Source organism: Thermobia domestica, chromosome 1 (genome assembly GCF_964235325.1).
Source record: "Thermobia domestica chromosome 1, izTheDome1.hap1.1, whole genome shotgun sequence".
Lineage (NCBI taxonomy): Eukaryota > Metazoa > Arthropoda > Insecta > Zygentoma > Lepismatidae > Thermobia > Thermobia domestica.
In genome coordinates this window covers 50,851,991-50,868,910 of record NC_137454.1, presented here as the reverse complement: position 1 = coordinate 50,868,910, position 16,920 = coordinate 50,851,991, and positions in this window count along the sequence as shown.

The following is a 16,920-nucleotide window of genomic DNA, read 5'->3' as shown; positions in this document are numbered from 1 at the left end:
GATCACAACTTGTCTACACGAACATAGATTTGCAATCTTCGCAATTGATATCCTTACACTATTCTTATGCAAATATAGGTAGCAATAACAGCTAAAGTAGTTGCTTGTAATTTAGAATGTTAGTCAGTATTGCTGCTTTCAAGTAACTTCAACTGAGGTTGAAATAAAGCATGAAGATTCTTCTCTATTGTCCGTATGGGAAGTTTCAATTTTAAGGATTCTTGTGTAATTAAAGAGAGTGGTATCTACTCTTTGCTCTTGGGGGCCGGTAACATTTGCGCTCTGAGAGGAAGCAATAACAATGGTATCCAGATCTTTTTGCATAGATTGAATAACCATAACAGCATTTGTTTGATCATTGATTCCCCCTAAATCTTCTCACAGAACTGAACAAAATATCGATGTGATCGTTTGAAAATTTTCTGGGAACAACAAATGAAATTCGTAGCTAAAACGTATCTTACGCAAAGAACTATACAATTTGTTGTCAATACTATGGCATCATATTTAGATTTTCTAAGAAATTGCGTCTTAGGGAATTTACATGAGTCTTTTCATTCATTTAAGTAACTCACAAAGTCTCTTTCTAGCCATCGAGCCTAGAATCGCTGATTTCGCGAAAGTGCATTGATGTTTTATGGTGTGAATGAAAATTGTACGTCGTGTTCTTCACATTGTGCATCTTAAACCATCTTTCCGTTTTATCTAATAACATAATTGCTGTGTTACATGTATGGAAGCCTTCTATGTCGAATAATTCCCTATGGTCCTTCAGGACATTAAGATACGCTGTTATCTCCTCTGAAAATATCTGCGTGGCTGTTCTGAAATTATTTTTTTAATTGCTCTAGTTTTAGAAGTTTTTCTGATAAAAAATTTAACAGGTGTCCATCCTTTTTTTCTGAAATTCGTAAAGATCCTGAGATACTTTGAAATAATGTCTTGTGCTTTGTTAGTTAGAGTTCTTTTCGAATCAGGAAAAAGATTCCTAACATTTTTTATCATATGACAGTAGTCATAGGATATAAATAATGGTCGTTTGGGGGTCACAAAGATGAGGTATTTGAGCTTTAACGTCGACTTTACACATTTCTGCAAACATTCAACATTGGTAGGATGATTATCAGTAACAATTCTAATTACTTTAAATCCAGAATTTTCTATGCTTGTAATGATTTTTAGAGTAAGGTCATGAACATGCGTCCCAGTTACATTGTCGTTAAAAAATATTGAAAGGGGAGTGCGAAATGAGTTCCTTGCCCTTGAAATACAGAAAATGTTAAATGAAACGCAATATTAACTTCTTGCCCACTATTGTTTTCGAGTCCATCCATCTCAACTGTAAAAATAAGTGACTCGCTTGATCTTACATATTATCATATAAATTATTAAGGATCCTAACGTCTCTTCATCTCGAGCAGACCGACGAAGATGAGAGATTCGTTCCGATACTAGACTCATTGTATGCCCTTTAGTGCAAGTTCCTTTCTATCGCTTAAGAGTAGATGTACTCGGAATAGGAAGGAGGGGTATGTTGCGAACAGTCATCAGCAGACGGAGACCTATTTTGCCATAGACACAGTATCGAATAATAATCTCACTCCACTTATGTTTAATTGCCTCGAATGCTTGAAGCTGTTCTCTGAGAAAGATTGTCTTAATATGTATCTTCTCTGCTGCTGATTCTAATACCGAAACATCTTGCATTTCAAGTTTCTTTGACAGTTACCAGAGTGCAGTGGCATGACTGTTTTAGTGTTTCGACTGTGGCTTTTAAAACTTGAGTTCTACGTTTTAACCTGCGTTTAGCACGCTTCAATGAAAGGATTTGCCTGATTTTCGAGGCAAATATCGGCTATCAACTATCTGCTGGTATCTTCTACCTGCTTTCGTTAATTCACTGGAATTTTCATTCCTTGTGTTGTTCTCATGGGAATTGAAGGGAATTCAAGAAGATGTTGAAGGGAAGTCACTCCGTTTCGTTTTAAAGGACTTCTCGGTAATTTACGAGTACCTTGCATGTAACTAGGATAACTTTGAAATAGGGATGGAGCACTACCTGTTTTTAGGTTTCTCTTCTTACAGTCACTTTTATAATCTTCGCGTCGAAAATGTCTGCTACAAACTACACAACGATCGGATAGCTGCCAATGTCCTTGCCAACCGTACCTCTGGTAACAGCTTTCAATAATCTTTCTCTTAAATTTTAGTCGCACGGAAATTCGTGAAATGAGACAGCTTTATATCACCCTTTTGTACTGTTCATCGCGGAGCACAACAATAAATCATTTCAGTTTTATACGGAAAATAATAACACAACTCTAGAAACTTCCTCACATGCACTCTGGCTAATATCTTTGACTTATTGAAAGTATAACCATTGTACAAGGCTCAGCGCCTCTGGCTAAAGTTTATAACCGTGTACTTTTAGTACAGCTGAACAACTTTTTTCTCTTCATATTACGACTCTACGAGGTACGCTATAATTGAACAACTTGTGCAGGAGAATTGCTAGTGTTACAAAAATTGATAACGCAGAAGTGTATCCTTTAACCTTTCTCAGAAGCGACATTCATCTATAAAGAGTACCGGTATCTTCAATGGAACTCCAAAAAGACAATGCAACAAGAATTATTTCTTTAGAAGGTGTTAACTTTGCAGTGTTGAACAAGACAATCAAGAAAATAAATTATGTTATTCACGTATCCTCAGATACCAAACCAAAAAAAGCAGATGGTATCATACAGAATTATCACTCATAGAAAATCCTGAACATCTGGAACAGTCAACTATTATGAAATGTAGCGATCCATTAAGCTACTACAAGCTTGTGAAATGTATTACATATACCCTAAGCTATGTGTAAACCAAAGGTCAGATAAGAGATGATTTTTACAATAATACGTACGATCTACATATTTCGCTAGGAACTGTATGTACGTAATATTGGGACACTTCTCATTTTGTCATCAGCCACACAATGAAACCCTGTACGCTATCATTCACAGCGTTTCTAAATTGAAGAAAATCAATAATTAGACGAAATATCATACAAGCTGAGTGACGTTACTGTATTTTAAGTTCAAAGTATTGTGTATATAATTATGCATCACCTACCGCGGATGAGCGTAGAAATCGCGATGGTTATATATACATCCAAGCCGTCATCTGGAGTATTGCTCCAGGAAATAACGCTATCAAGATCCGGGGTGAAAATCGTTCTACCCAAGGAATCGATAAGTGGGATTCACGGACGGTACACTAATTAAAATAGGAATAAGAAATGATTACAAATATTTGACAACTTTGAAACTGAAAAATCTTAAAAAAAAACACGATAGTATATGTTCACATACACAAAGATTCAAAATACGATCTGCTTCATAATACGAATTGATTCTTTTCGTTTGAGGAGACGTTTATTGAAGTCAACGTAAACCGAAGGCTGTGAACATCGATTGGCTGCAGTGGTTGCTCAGTAGTAAAGCGTTCACTTCTGGTGCATGAGGTCCTTGGTTCGATTTCATTTGGTTTGATTTTTCAATTATCAGGTAAATTTATATTTAACTTATTATATTCTTTAATTTTTAGTTAAAATAGTTCAGATGAGTATTTTCGAATGTAAATGCATTGTCTTCATAGGAATGTTGCTTGTGTTGTAGGCGCTGTCATGTCCCATTGGTGAGTATGAGCATTGCCGAAAATATAGCATACTCTTGAATTAGTAGGTGTGATACAGACGTAGATAGATGTAGAAAAACGGTAGCTATTTGCTAGTTTGCAATTGTGGACTTACGAAAATTTTAACAAATCCCTTTGCTTCTTAAATCGTGGCTCAAGGTTTTCCTTATAGCCTTCGGCGTTTTCCTTACGTTTCGACAACAGCGCTAGGAGCTTTTACGACAAGTGACGTGCCTCTTGTATGTTGGTATATGCTGTGTGTTTCAAAGGAGACGGAGCTGATCCTCTCTCTTGTGAGTTGCGTTTTCTGATAATGAAGTTCATTGGAGAAGTTTTCTTTTCCTTTTTGTGAGAACGTACTGTTGTTTACTGGGTGCTAAACAAAATAAGAGTAAATGTGTTAGAGTGAGGAAAGGGTGAGAACAAATAATTTAGTCAATTGAGGTTTAGTAAATTTGCAACTTTGGCAAGTTGTGATTTTTGTGTAGTGTTATATTGGAAATAAGTTTCTTTTGGGGAGGTTAGAATTGTTTTGCATATTTCTTCCATGAGAGTATATTCTTTCCAATTTAGTGTACGGTTTTGTTTTCTGCATGAAGATTAATTCTCATTTGTGTTAAAAAGAATTTAAACTCTGCTGATTGGAGTTTAGCGTCAGTGTTAACACTTTGAGCGATGTTTTACTGCAGTTAAAAGACAGTGTTCCTCACACAAACCAATTTTGTTCATATTTTCTTTTGCTTCGAGAGACAAATCCAACCAGAAAGGAGGAATTTTCAAACGGTAAAATATTTCAAGTGAAGAAACAAGGTGAGTCCCAAGTATACTACATTTGAAGAGATTGTACTTTGTATATGTATACGTGTTTCTTTGCTGTCGTTTCGACTTTTTCTTATTTAGCTGAATTTGATTCCCTGTTCTTGAAACGAATTATTACATAAGATTGATAATCCAGAAACATTAGGATTATGGGCTTAAACCATTTGTGTTATTAAATGCAATTTGTATGCTTTTCTTTCCAGATATTGTCTGGAGTAATTATTGTTTCCAAGGATTGTAAAACTGATTATTGACTTCTTTTGCGAAATAACGATTGGTATTAGCGTGATAAATACATTTTCTCAATCTCCTCCCTATGCAACCTTCTGATTGCGAGTAATTTTTGCTTTAGCATTTATGAATTTGAAGTTATTTTGCTCGTTAATTTGTTGTTTGACTTAAGTATTCTGAGGTATAGAATTATAGAATATTGAGAACCCACGCAGTTTTGAATAATTGTCTTTATGCACATAAGTTACGTAATTTCGATCCACAAAGTGATATTACTTAATTTGGCAAAGTAATATATTTTGTCTAAGATTAAAAACTTCAAGTTTATAAAGGAAACATACTTCATATTGTAGAGATCCTATGTTGGATTTGCTTACTATAGCAGAAAGAGAGATTGACTTACGTTGTCGGAATGTTGGGTTGGATCTGTACCGAGGCCTTAATGAATGCTAAATATGACTTTTCAGTTGAGGCGAATTAAACTGTTGCCAAGAAAGTAATTTGTTAAAATTGACGTTACAAATTCCTTCCTTAGCAGCACTATCACGTTGAATAGAACGCTTGAGTAGATGATATATTACAGTATTGAAACAAAGATTATTATCATCTATTTTTGTGATATTTATTTGTATTTGTGTTTATTTGTTTGCTATGATATACACTAGATTAAAAATGGGCGGCGCGTGGCTAAGTGGTAGAGCGTTCACCTCAGGTGCTTGGGGTCCCGGGTTCGATACCTGCCCCCGCCAAGTGAACTTTGTGGTGGACAAACACCGTGTGCGTGGGTTTTCTCGGGGTTCTCCCGTTTCTTCCCACCGTCTTCATTTCACCATCTCATTCATTACTCCTCATCACCGTCTCCTTTAGCCTAACCGGCATATCCGTGGGACGTAAAACTCAAAGATTTCATTTTTACACTAGATTAAAAATTGTTAAACCAGACTTTCATCTTTGACGGCTCCTGCTCCTGTAGATTCTTATGCAATCAAGGCTGAATTGTTCTACTTAGTTAATTTTTACATAGATTGATGGTATTCTAAGAGTTACTTTTTTAAAAAATATTATCTCCGTTTGATGGCGGTTTTGAATTGGTTTCGAATTAAACTGGAATTAAAATATATCGTGCAATTGTCAAAAGCGTATACAGTATTCAGAACTACTTACGTCTTTGTATCCAATTTGATAGATTTCATATAGTCATCTGAACTAAATTCAGGACAGATAAAAATTGCAGGGAAATCTTCAATATTAGTGTCTGGTAATATGAATATTTCAGTACTAGTAGGTGTAGAAGAATAGTCCTCATACAACCATATTGAAACAGTTGAAGAAAGTGAAACGTAAATAAGAATGCTTATTATCCAAAATGATCTGCAAGTAACAGGAAAGTATTCAATACAATTAGCTATTTCTGTCATATTCAGTAAAACTTTGTTTTTTTAATTAAAAAATATAGATAATTCTTCTGTAAAAGTAATATATGGTATAATGATATCGGAGGAAATCGCAGATGAAGAAATAACGTGAAAAAGTCGACCAGAATCTACATTTAACTATCTACAAGAAAATAATAATTAATTAATTTTAACATCATGCATAGATTGAAATAGATCTAGATATCAAACATAGTATCTCCGTGAAACCTGTTGCTATTACATTAATATTTAGTGTGGAACATATATCCAAATCCATATCTAAATATAGGTACAATGAAAATGAAAAATTCATTGTTTCTTATATTTCAGATGGTGCCACATTCGAGCTATATGATACGTACATAAATTTCACATCGATTTGCTTCAAATTTGTGGATGGTTATTAAAAATGTACATGGTCGGGTGTTCTCAGTATGTTATACAGGGATTTTATAAAGTCTGGACGGATTTAATTTGCTTATAATTGTTATAAAAATGCTCATAATGAAATCAAATATAGTGCAAACGTTAGCGGAAGGATTAAAGTTTTAGTTGGCAACCCTGTTAGATAAGCGGCAACTCTGAACACGTTGAGAGAGGGAAAGGGAGGGCAAGGGTCAGTTTTTTACCAAATTCCATCCATTGTTGTTTTCATTGTTGTTTCAATGTTGACTGTTAAAAGTAAGTTGTAAGCTGTATTGCTCTGTGTGTCTTTTAAATAAATAAATAAATGAAAAACTCCTCTGAGAAGACTATTTTTTTACCGTATCAAAGATGGAGTAGGTGAAACAGAAAGCGCAATGTGTTCTGTGATACGCAGAGCTAAAATCACCAATTCTGGTGTGTCGAAAGTTCACCAAAGAGTTAAAAAAGCCGACACCGACTGAGAGTGCAATCCGAAAGTGGCATGCTAAGTTCTTGGAGACAGGAAACGTCCTGGACCGTCCTCGGAGTGAGAGGCCGCCAACATCGCCTGTAACCGTGAGCAGGGTAAGAGAAAGCATCATCAACAGCCCACAGAAGTCGATTCGTAGAAGGTCCATGGAACTCGGAATTCCGGAGTTCATGTGAAAACGGAAGTTTATGCAAGGAAGCCAAGTGGTTTGGAGAACTTAAATGACAAAATCAGGGCGTCTGTGGCTGACATTTCGGATCAAACACGTCGGAACGCTGTGAGTGGATTCCAGCGCCGCCTACTCGAATGTGTGGACGTAAATAGCGCCCAGTTGGAGGTGTGGCGGTGAATGAACTGAGCTGGTGCAGATTACATGTAAAAATTTAATCCTTCCGGTACCGTTTGCACTTTATTCCATTTCAATATGAGCATTTTTATGTAAATTATAAGCAAAATAAATCCGTCCAGACTTTATGAAAACCCTGTATGGTATCCTTTCTATTGATCAGGCCGTTTTATTTGATTTGCTATACGCTTTCGCACTAATTGTCGACAGTGAAGCTCGAGACTATCAATCTAACATCTCGTGATGCATTATGCAATTGCAATTCATTCGAACACATAACACGCTTTCCAAGCGTTGGTGCGGCCTATGCCTAGAGTGACCAGAGAATTCATTTTGGCCACGTTATTTGACGCATATTGATAAAGTAAATCGTTCTTTTCATCATTCGTGATAAATTTCCTCAGAGATGGCTCGAGGTACTCACGTTTCAATACGGATTTACATATAGAAATTTTACCGAGTAAATTTTATTGTCAGATAATGTGAGACACAAAACTTAAACCTATTGTAGCTAGCTCTTTTTATATACTTTGCATCTCTTAAACATCTATTACCAAATAGCTTAGCACTGTATCATGATATATGATCAGGTCGGAAATGATGTCATGGTGCAGTATCGAGCTCTACAAATATACTTGTACGTATTTTGAATGTGTCACATCAATATACGCCACCTTATGGAATAAATACTTGAGGTTCTTAGGGTGTCCATAATTTCAACAGCTAAAAGAAGAACACACATACACAAACAAATGTTGCAGCTGAAGCTTCTTTTGAAATTAATAATAAATTTATAGTGACATATTACCGAAAATGAAAACACAAAACAAAACCGTACTCTGTGGTTGAAAACGTAACGATGTATGTCATATAATGTACCGTACGTATATTTTAATAACATTTAATTATATTTTGTAGAAACAGAACTCTATACCGAAGTAATGTTATTTCTTCGTTAGTTGGAACAAGATTTTATGTTATCAAAACGGAATAAGTTGTACGTATGGTTATCTTTGGTTTCACTAACATCGAAATAATGTTCATTAACACGTGTCAAAATCAATTCTCAGTTAAATTCACGGACAGTGGTTAATCTACTTCAATGTTACGATGTGTGATAATCATTACAATGGTTACAGCACAGAGACAGGTTTAAGAGAAACCAACAACTTTTGTTGTAAAATGACGACAAACACTTTAATAATATCTGAACAAACGAAGTACTTACAGCAGTTGTTACCAAACACTTTTGATTGGTGACATACTTATTTGCATGCCTACCAAATCATGCCACACGTCTTTGATTTTTTGTTAAAATAATATGAATTATAATAGTCAGTTGCGCAAGCAGAGAAATTTCAAGCATCTGGTTTCATAACGTTTTAAGACATGCACGACTTGTATAGATATATAGATAAAATGAGACATCTAAAACTAACACCTGAAATACCGGAAAAACGAGAAACCCAGGCGATATACGGTTTCCGGTAGACATCAATATTAAATGGGCATGTCAAACGCAAATATGATATGCAAGATAAGAAAGTGAGGCATCATGAACCAAAAGATTTTCTTGGAATAAAACTATAAACAAAAATATGAATGCACGCTGGGAATGCGACGCCGTTCGTTTCATGTTCTAAGGCACATAATAACAGAGGTATGGCCATAAAAATAGTTGTAATGGGAAAACTAAGTAACCAAGTCCACTAGTACTGCAAACAAATAAGAGCTTACGTAAGATCCGGTAAGAAACGAAGAAACACGAAAGTAAGGCGTTCGAAAAATAAGAAAACTTTACATATTGTCAGCACCATTTATTTGAGAGTGTACTGAACGTAATAACAAACAACATGAAAGTATATCGAAGAATCATAGAGATTGACATCTGCAATCACCGTTGTGCAAGGTGTTGTTCAAAATGATGCCCTTCCACTGGACTTAAGCCATCGAGGCCCTGACGCGAAAGTCCTTCGATATAATCTAGCATTGCATGTGAAAAGACTCCACAGGCTTCAGTAATGCATTATTGGATGAAGTACGATATTGTTGGTACATCCAGGTAAACAATGTACGTCACTTTCCCCCCAGACAAATAAATAAATAAATCGTTAAATATGGAACACGACCCGACCATTTCAAAGGTCCTGCTCGTCCTATCCATTGGTTCAAAGATGTTGTAATGCGCCGTACGCTGATCAGGGCACAGCCATGTTCATATATTTCCCTCTTTGTTACAAGCGTATGTTCTCTAATAGTGTTGACAGTTCATTTTCATAGAAGTGTATGTATCGATCAGCATTCCTATCTCATTTGTGAAACACCCCTAGATGTTCACTCTCTATTCTACACCAGACGTTACCATTTCATGGACGCTACCGTCTCACATGGCGACGTTAACGTTGATTTGTTAGAGGCAAATAGCGTATGATCCATAGGGTAATAATTCCATGATCGGTAAAGGTTGTCTCCTCGTTTGATAGAATATTCTGCAAATCTGAGGTAGTGTTGTAACACCGATGTACAAAAGTGAACACGGTTTCAAAATCGTTGGTACGTAATTCCTGATGGATGAGATATGATACGGATGAATGTATGAATATGATTAATCTATAACACATTTTTTGGACTTATACTATCGTATCTGGCAATATTACACGAGCTAATGCAGAGGTTGTTAAGTCTACAATTGGCCAATTTCGACTTACCTAACAATTTAGAAGAATACATGTCGCCAGGTCCGTAAGTTCTCGATCTGTTTCCCTTGGTTCCTAACAATAGCCCGACAGCGTAATTTCCACTGTAATAGGCTTCTCTGAAGAACTGGGAGGGGAATTTTGTCCCAATCAATTTGCACAGCTTTTCAAAGTCCTTCCATCGTTGTCACATGCCCTTTTCTCAAAGCCCCCTTCAGCAATCCAAATCCACAATAGTCCATAGGACTTGCATCTAGAGATTTAACAGGTACCTCCTTGAAAGTTAACACCTGTATAACACTTGCCTCTCCCATCTCCCTGTTGAATGCGAGGGACGGTTGTGAGGTATGTAATGAGGCCTTGTCTATGTGAACGAGCACCAGATTGGTGTAATTTCCGTACATTGTTGGAATCTCATGCTCGTAGATCCTGCTCCTGATCTGCTCCTGAAAATACTGCCAATTTATTTTGCAGTTCTTCGTCACCCTACGAATCTTCAGTTTACTTCGGTAACAGTAGCCAGTAACGACCTTGAACCCTTTTTGGAAGGATTCTTTTAGACATGGACCCACCTTCTGAAGTTATTGGCTCCTTTCTCTCGGTACATGGTGGCTCTCGGTTTACCGCAGTCGTAAAAGTAAATCCATACTTCATCGAGCGTTACGACATACATCCACCTTTGTTTTCCAGATGCCATTCCTGCAGCTTCCGGGCGTTACACTTTCGTTGTTTTTGATGGGCATCCGTGAGAAAATGGGCACGAGCTTTCGTGACTTTTTCCAGCTTGAGTTGATGGTGTAACGTCCGGCTCACAGTCTCCAAAGACACGTCAAACGATTAGCCAAACACCTTTGTATTTGCATTGCCATTTTGCATGGTGAAAATGGCCTTGATGCATTCCCGTTAACTATTCAACTTCTTTGGTGATCCAAATGGTGTAGCTTCGTTGCCCTTGTACTTTTTAATAACAATTTTTATTCCACTTAAATTAATGTTGCAACCATTCTTCTTCCACTGTTATCTAATGCCAGAAACACTAAAATGGTCGTCACAAAGAGCCGCAACACGGCCTTTCCAAACCTGCTTAGTTTGGGCGGCATTATTGTTACAGAGCGGAAACCTACACACTTGGAAACAAATTTAGCACAACACTCAAAACAATGGTCCTATTTTGTGCGTTATTGTCGTCCGCGCGGGAAAACAACTCCGTTCCCAGGAAGCTAGACAGACAAACTACGCCCCAATTCGTCTCATTTTAGTTCATTGGTTAGAACTCGTTGACTTGTACCGCACGACAGTCGAAGTCTCTTACAGGCATCGTGAATTGTCTGCGTTCTGCTTTCGCGAATTACATCTTGCGGTGTTGTGCATTGTGACGGTTGACCAGAATGTTTGTCATCTTCCATAGATTCGCGGACTTCTTTGAAACACTTGAATCACCGAAATGTTCTTGATTACTCATTACAGTATCACAAACTGCGTTTTTCAGCATGAAGTTGGTTGCTATTTCTTCTACTTGACACAAAACTTGAAGCAAATTCGTTGCTTCTTAACGTTAGCCATTTAGCAAATCGCAGAAACACATAAACACATTCTGACACGCAAAAATAAAACTCACAACTGAATGCGCCCAAGATGACGCAATTTTCTGGTGCAGTAGCTAAGACACGTATCTGTGGTGCTGACAGGTGCTGAAAGTGTCCTCCGCCCACTTCAACAAACTTCTGAGCAAGTGTGAGAAGATCCAAATATATACATTTGCCAAATTATTATGTTGCTATTAATGAAATCCTGGAAGGAGGTCTTGAGTTCCTCAATTAAGTGTGCATTTGTTTGGTATACTCTTCGTTTCTAAAGTCCCCGCAAGTGAAAGTTACAAGTAGACCAGTCTGGTGACTGAGGAGGCCACAAGTCCTTTGCTCATTGTCCTCCTCTCTAGTGTAAACATCTCATACACACAGGACAATGATACATCCGATATGTGGCTTGTTGAACCATCCTGCTGAAGTAACATGACTGACGCTCCTCTTCTGTCAAGTTTGAGTAAAATTCTTCCAGGATTCTCACATACAAGGTAGTGTTGACTGTGGTCTCAACGAATATGGGCACCATAACGGGTTCGGCGGAAGTGGCGCGCCAAGCACTAATCTTCCCGTCATGCAATGGTACTTGGTGGTTTTTGTGTGGATTTTCTGTCGACCAATGTAAATTGTTTTAGAAATGTAGGCACACAGAAAAGTGGAACCACTCCTTGTCCCACATGATGAGCATTAGTGGGTTAAAAAAAACACTGGCAATATTTCGCAACAGCCATGAACAGAAATGCACCTGCTTCTGTAGGTCAGGCTCCTTCAGCTGTTGCACAACACTTATCATGTACGGTTTTAACTTCAGCATCCTTGAACACATCTGCAACTTCTCTCACTCGCTGAAACCTGTTGGCTCCATTTTCTGGTTCACTTATGAGAACTTCTTACCATTAAATCCTACACCTGCTCTTTAATTCAGGTGTGAAGACAGATGGTAGTCTCTTCCTGAGAGCATTTTAACAGATCCTGCACGCCGCCATTCTCAAACAAGCCCTTTATGGTGCTTTCTGCTGGCACTAACAGTTCTGATAATTTGTCATGTAACAAAATCTTGATTTTCTGAAAAGATCCAGTACAAATGAACGTTTTAAAAATGGCAACACGCTTGGTTATCGAATACCGAATTATCACACACTCACTCGACTCCACACAACGAAGCCTACTTCTCAACTGCTTTGGACGGTTTCACTGGCCGCGGCTGCAACTGCTTTACGCGTGCACCTGTAGGTCACGTATCCCGAACCCAGATCAACACGCCATATCTTGGCATGAAGCTGCAAATAATTTAATTATCTCCGAAAACTGCAATATACCATAATATTACGACGGGTCGGTTTTATATGCCTCAGTCTGTATAAATTAAATAGCTATAATATATACAATGCGTATTATATATATAGTGAACAATGTATACTAGTGAAACTATTAAATGCTACAAAATATAAATTGATGAACCGTAATATATAACTAATGTACGGTTATGTATTTTTTGCTGTTTCGCCCAGAAAACTTTGAGAACAGTTGCAAGTAAAAGTATAACTGTGTCATATAATTATGTTATAAATACGTTTTAGTCAAAACGGATTATATTTTGCTACGTAATAAGAAGAAAGTGTATAGAAATAGCAAAATGGTTATTCCAGAAAATGAAGCTAGCCCCAGTGCAAGAGTTGAAGATAACAATATGACGAAATCCAAGTCAAAAACGAATGTGGTCGACTTTATACAGCAACTTGGATAGCAATTGAACGTAATGACTCAGCAGCTAAATTACAAAATGGATCAAACCGATTCTAGAATTGAACAATTGGTACAGCCACAAACTTAGACAAATGCTACATTAGAACAAGGGATTCATAGTTTTGAAGTAGTGAGAAGTTCAGTTACAGTGATACAGTCTAAAGTTAATAAACATTCTAATCAATTGAAGAAACTCCCAGAAAAAGTACAAATCCTGAAGGAGAAATTCGAAACAGTAGATGGCAATTCTGAACTATTGGTGAACGTAACTAACGCTGAACAGGATACAGTGGAAACACGACTTGGTGAGGAGCGAGGGCATCTACACGAATGCTGTTCCTAAATAGAAGGCTAGGAGTTCCTCTTCTTAGGAGTAAGGTTGAAAAGAGAATATCACTACGGAATATGAGTGTTCACATACAGTGGGATATTCATGCTGACGTAAAACCTAGCAAATTAAGGAAGCCTAAAACATATTTAAAATTTACAAAATTTAGTGGAGGCTTTAAAAATCTTCCGGCAAGCACATTACTCGAATAGTTAAAACCAGAATATGATAAGATAAGAGTAAACAAGCATAGTATTCTTAAAATCTTACCCCATCTTTTGTTCCTACCTTGCTTAATGTGATTTAAACCTATCCTAGGTAATTTATGTTGATTTCAAAAGGGCATTAATGGCAAATCTTGTGAACGATTTTATGCTTGTAACTTGATATACGCAGATAATTAACAGAAATGTTGATCCCAGGGTAGATAAGAATCTTATGGACTTTGTGACAACAACTTACAATTCTTTTCAAATTGTTAAATTCATAGCAACTGGAAGTTCCTATCATTACTTCAATACGTATGTTTTTTACCCTCTAGATTCCAGGAAAGTATTTTTCCTTCATATTGTATTAATTTTAATAACCTACGTGTGGTAGTTCAAAATTTTGAAAGGCGAATGATAATACACAATAACGCGAACAGACACAATCTCAACCACTTCACTGTGCGAATCATTGATATCAAAAATCCCAATAATCGTCAAGCAAGAGGCAATCATAGGGTCCCTGGTAATTATAATAATAACATGGCCCAGTTTAGTTTTAGTACAAATAGCAATGTCACAATTTTAGAGATAATCAGTACAATAGGTTCAAGTTCACACCTAATATTATGTTTCATAACAATTTCGGATGTAGCAGAAATATCAAAATAGTTTAAAAAGATATAATGAATCAAACATTATGCAAAGTTCTATAGCAGAATGTGATGTCCAATTTAACCTAATTGAACTCTTAAGTAAGAATAAGAGGTACTAAATTTAATGGTGTGGAATGTAGTGTTTCGTCCAATGTAATGGCGTGGAAGGGGATAGAACCGCATAAGCAACCTATTTCCATTTCTATTAAAATAATTGTATATACTTTTGTAATTAGAATTTAAGTTCTTTAGTTTACATATCTGATAATGAAACTATCTCTATTATTCTGGATTATCTGGATATGTATGGGCATATTACAATTCGTAATCGTTATTGCATGTTAGCTGATAATGTACAGAATACTGCTTTGGAGCGCTTAAGAGACGTTGGTCTTACAGTTCATTTAGAGAGATATTTAAAACTTTATAATCGGTACATAATAATACAAATTCATGTTAATGGCTTATCATAAATAGATAAATATCATTATGTTTTAATTGTTAACATTTCCTATGTATTGGTGTTTCTTTTAAAAAGAAACAATGTATGCACGTGCTGAATTGCTCAGAGAAAGCATGGAGAGACACGTAAAAGATGGTATAAATAAATAAATAAAATAAATAATTTGTAAATAGGAATATAATAATTATATAAAAGATCAAACAATTGTAATATGAATATGATAAAGCAAAATGTGAATTTATTTCTAAAATTACTTGAGATCTGTTCATTAATAAGAGAGTGTACATGATATAATAATTTTTTTATCTTGTTACAGTTCAGAGTTCCTTTGTTAATTTGTACAGGATGACTTACAAATCCCATCAATGGGGGTACCATTTTACGCAATGATAACGCTTATGTGCGAATATATATTATAATTTTAGGGTAAACAGTGCTCTTAAATATTGCAATAACAAGAAGAGTTGTTTTTTTAAAAAAGTTATTGATTAATATTGTTTTTGTGTCGATTATTTCAAGTTTTATGCTGACTTGTACTTTACTTATGTACTTGTCGTTAAACAACCAATCCATCCTAATGTCGGTTGATAAGATATGATATGCTATCCATTTACTGGTTTACTGCGATAATGAAGATATACCAATTAGAACGTCGATACGTAAAGATACGCTTGTAAGTTTGCTGACGAATAGTGGTAATATGCACTAAGATAATATATTTTAACCCAAGTAATCGAGTTCAGTAATGAATGATCTAATATTTAAAATTAAATGTTAAATACGCGTATAAACTGAATATGTTAAATAAAAATGTAGAGTAACACATTTATTATTGGGTTGGTCATACATTAATGCATAGTGTAATTATAAACTTACGTTTCCCAATTCCTTGCGGCACTTTCTAGAAAGTGTAATCCATGTAATGTTGTATTCCGTACGTATTCCGTTGCCACATCCCTAGCAAACTGCAAAAGTGGCGGTTTTGTTGACCGGATCATATATGGTTTCGATGTATTACTATAAAGATAATAGCTACTTGTAAAAATGTTTTCAAACTAGTACAGAAATATGGTAAATTCTCGCTAACATATGTTAAATATTAGCTTTCCGTACAACAATGTACGGAACTTCTAACAATGTATGAAGTTCTAATTCGATGTATATATTATTCTTACCTTAGCATTCATCAGAAAATTATTTATACCTTTTTCGTTTATTTTCATATAGTACATTTTATTATGTATGTCTATATTACTAGATGTTTCCATACTTTTTAACAAAATATAGCATTGCGTTATTTACTCTTTAATATACGCGTTTATTTATGTGAACGGTTTTTATACCCAATTGGCACAAGACTGTGCAAAGAATCAGATATCTTTACTTTGATTAAATAAATATATCGAAATCCCTGAAACAATTTTTACTTAAAAACTGAAATCTGCAAATTGACCACAATTATAAAAATAACAGAACGTCTTCTTCTTTCTCACCTTAACCAATATTTGATGGGCAATATAGAAATATATTTGTTTTAAAAAATCCGTTTCATGTGAGAGCTATTTTATACTCGGATAAGGTTTCCTCTTCGTAACTGCATCTAGATATTCTAAATCGTGGTCTTTCTCTTCCTGATTTTTTCTTCCTTTCCCTCTTTCAACACGGTTGTCAAATCGGAGTGCCGAATCAGATGGCGATTGAAACGGCAACTAGTAGGTGTATAAAGCACTAGGAGCCTAGTTGTTAGGTTCGCTGAGGTTCGGTATTTGCTTATTGCCAGAACCAGGAATGTACATTTAAGTTCGCCTTTCGATAAGATAAAATTTTATTATAACAAATAGTATGGATAAATTCA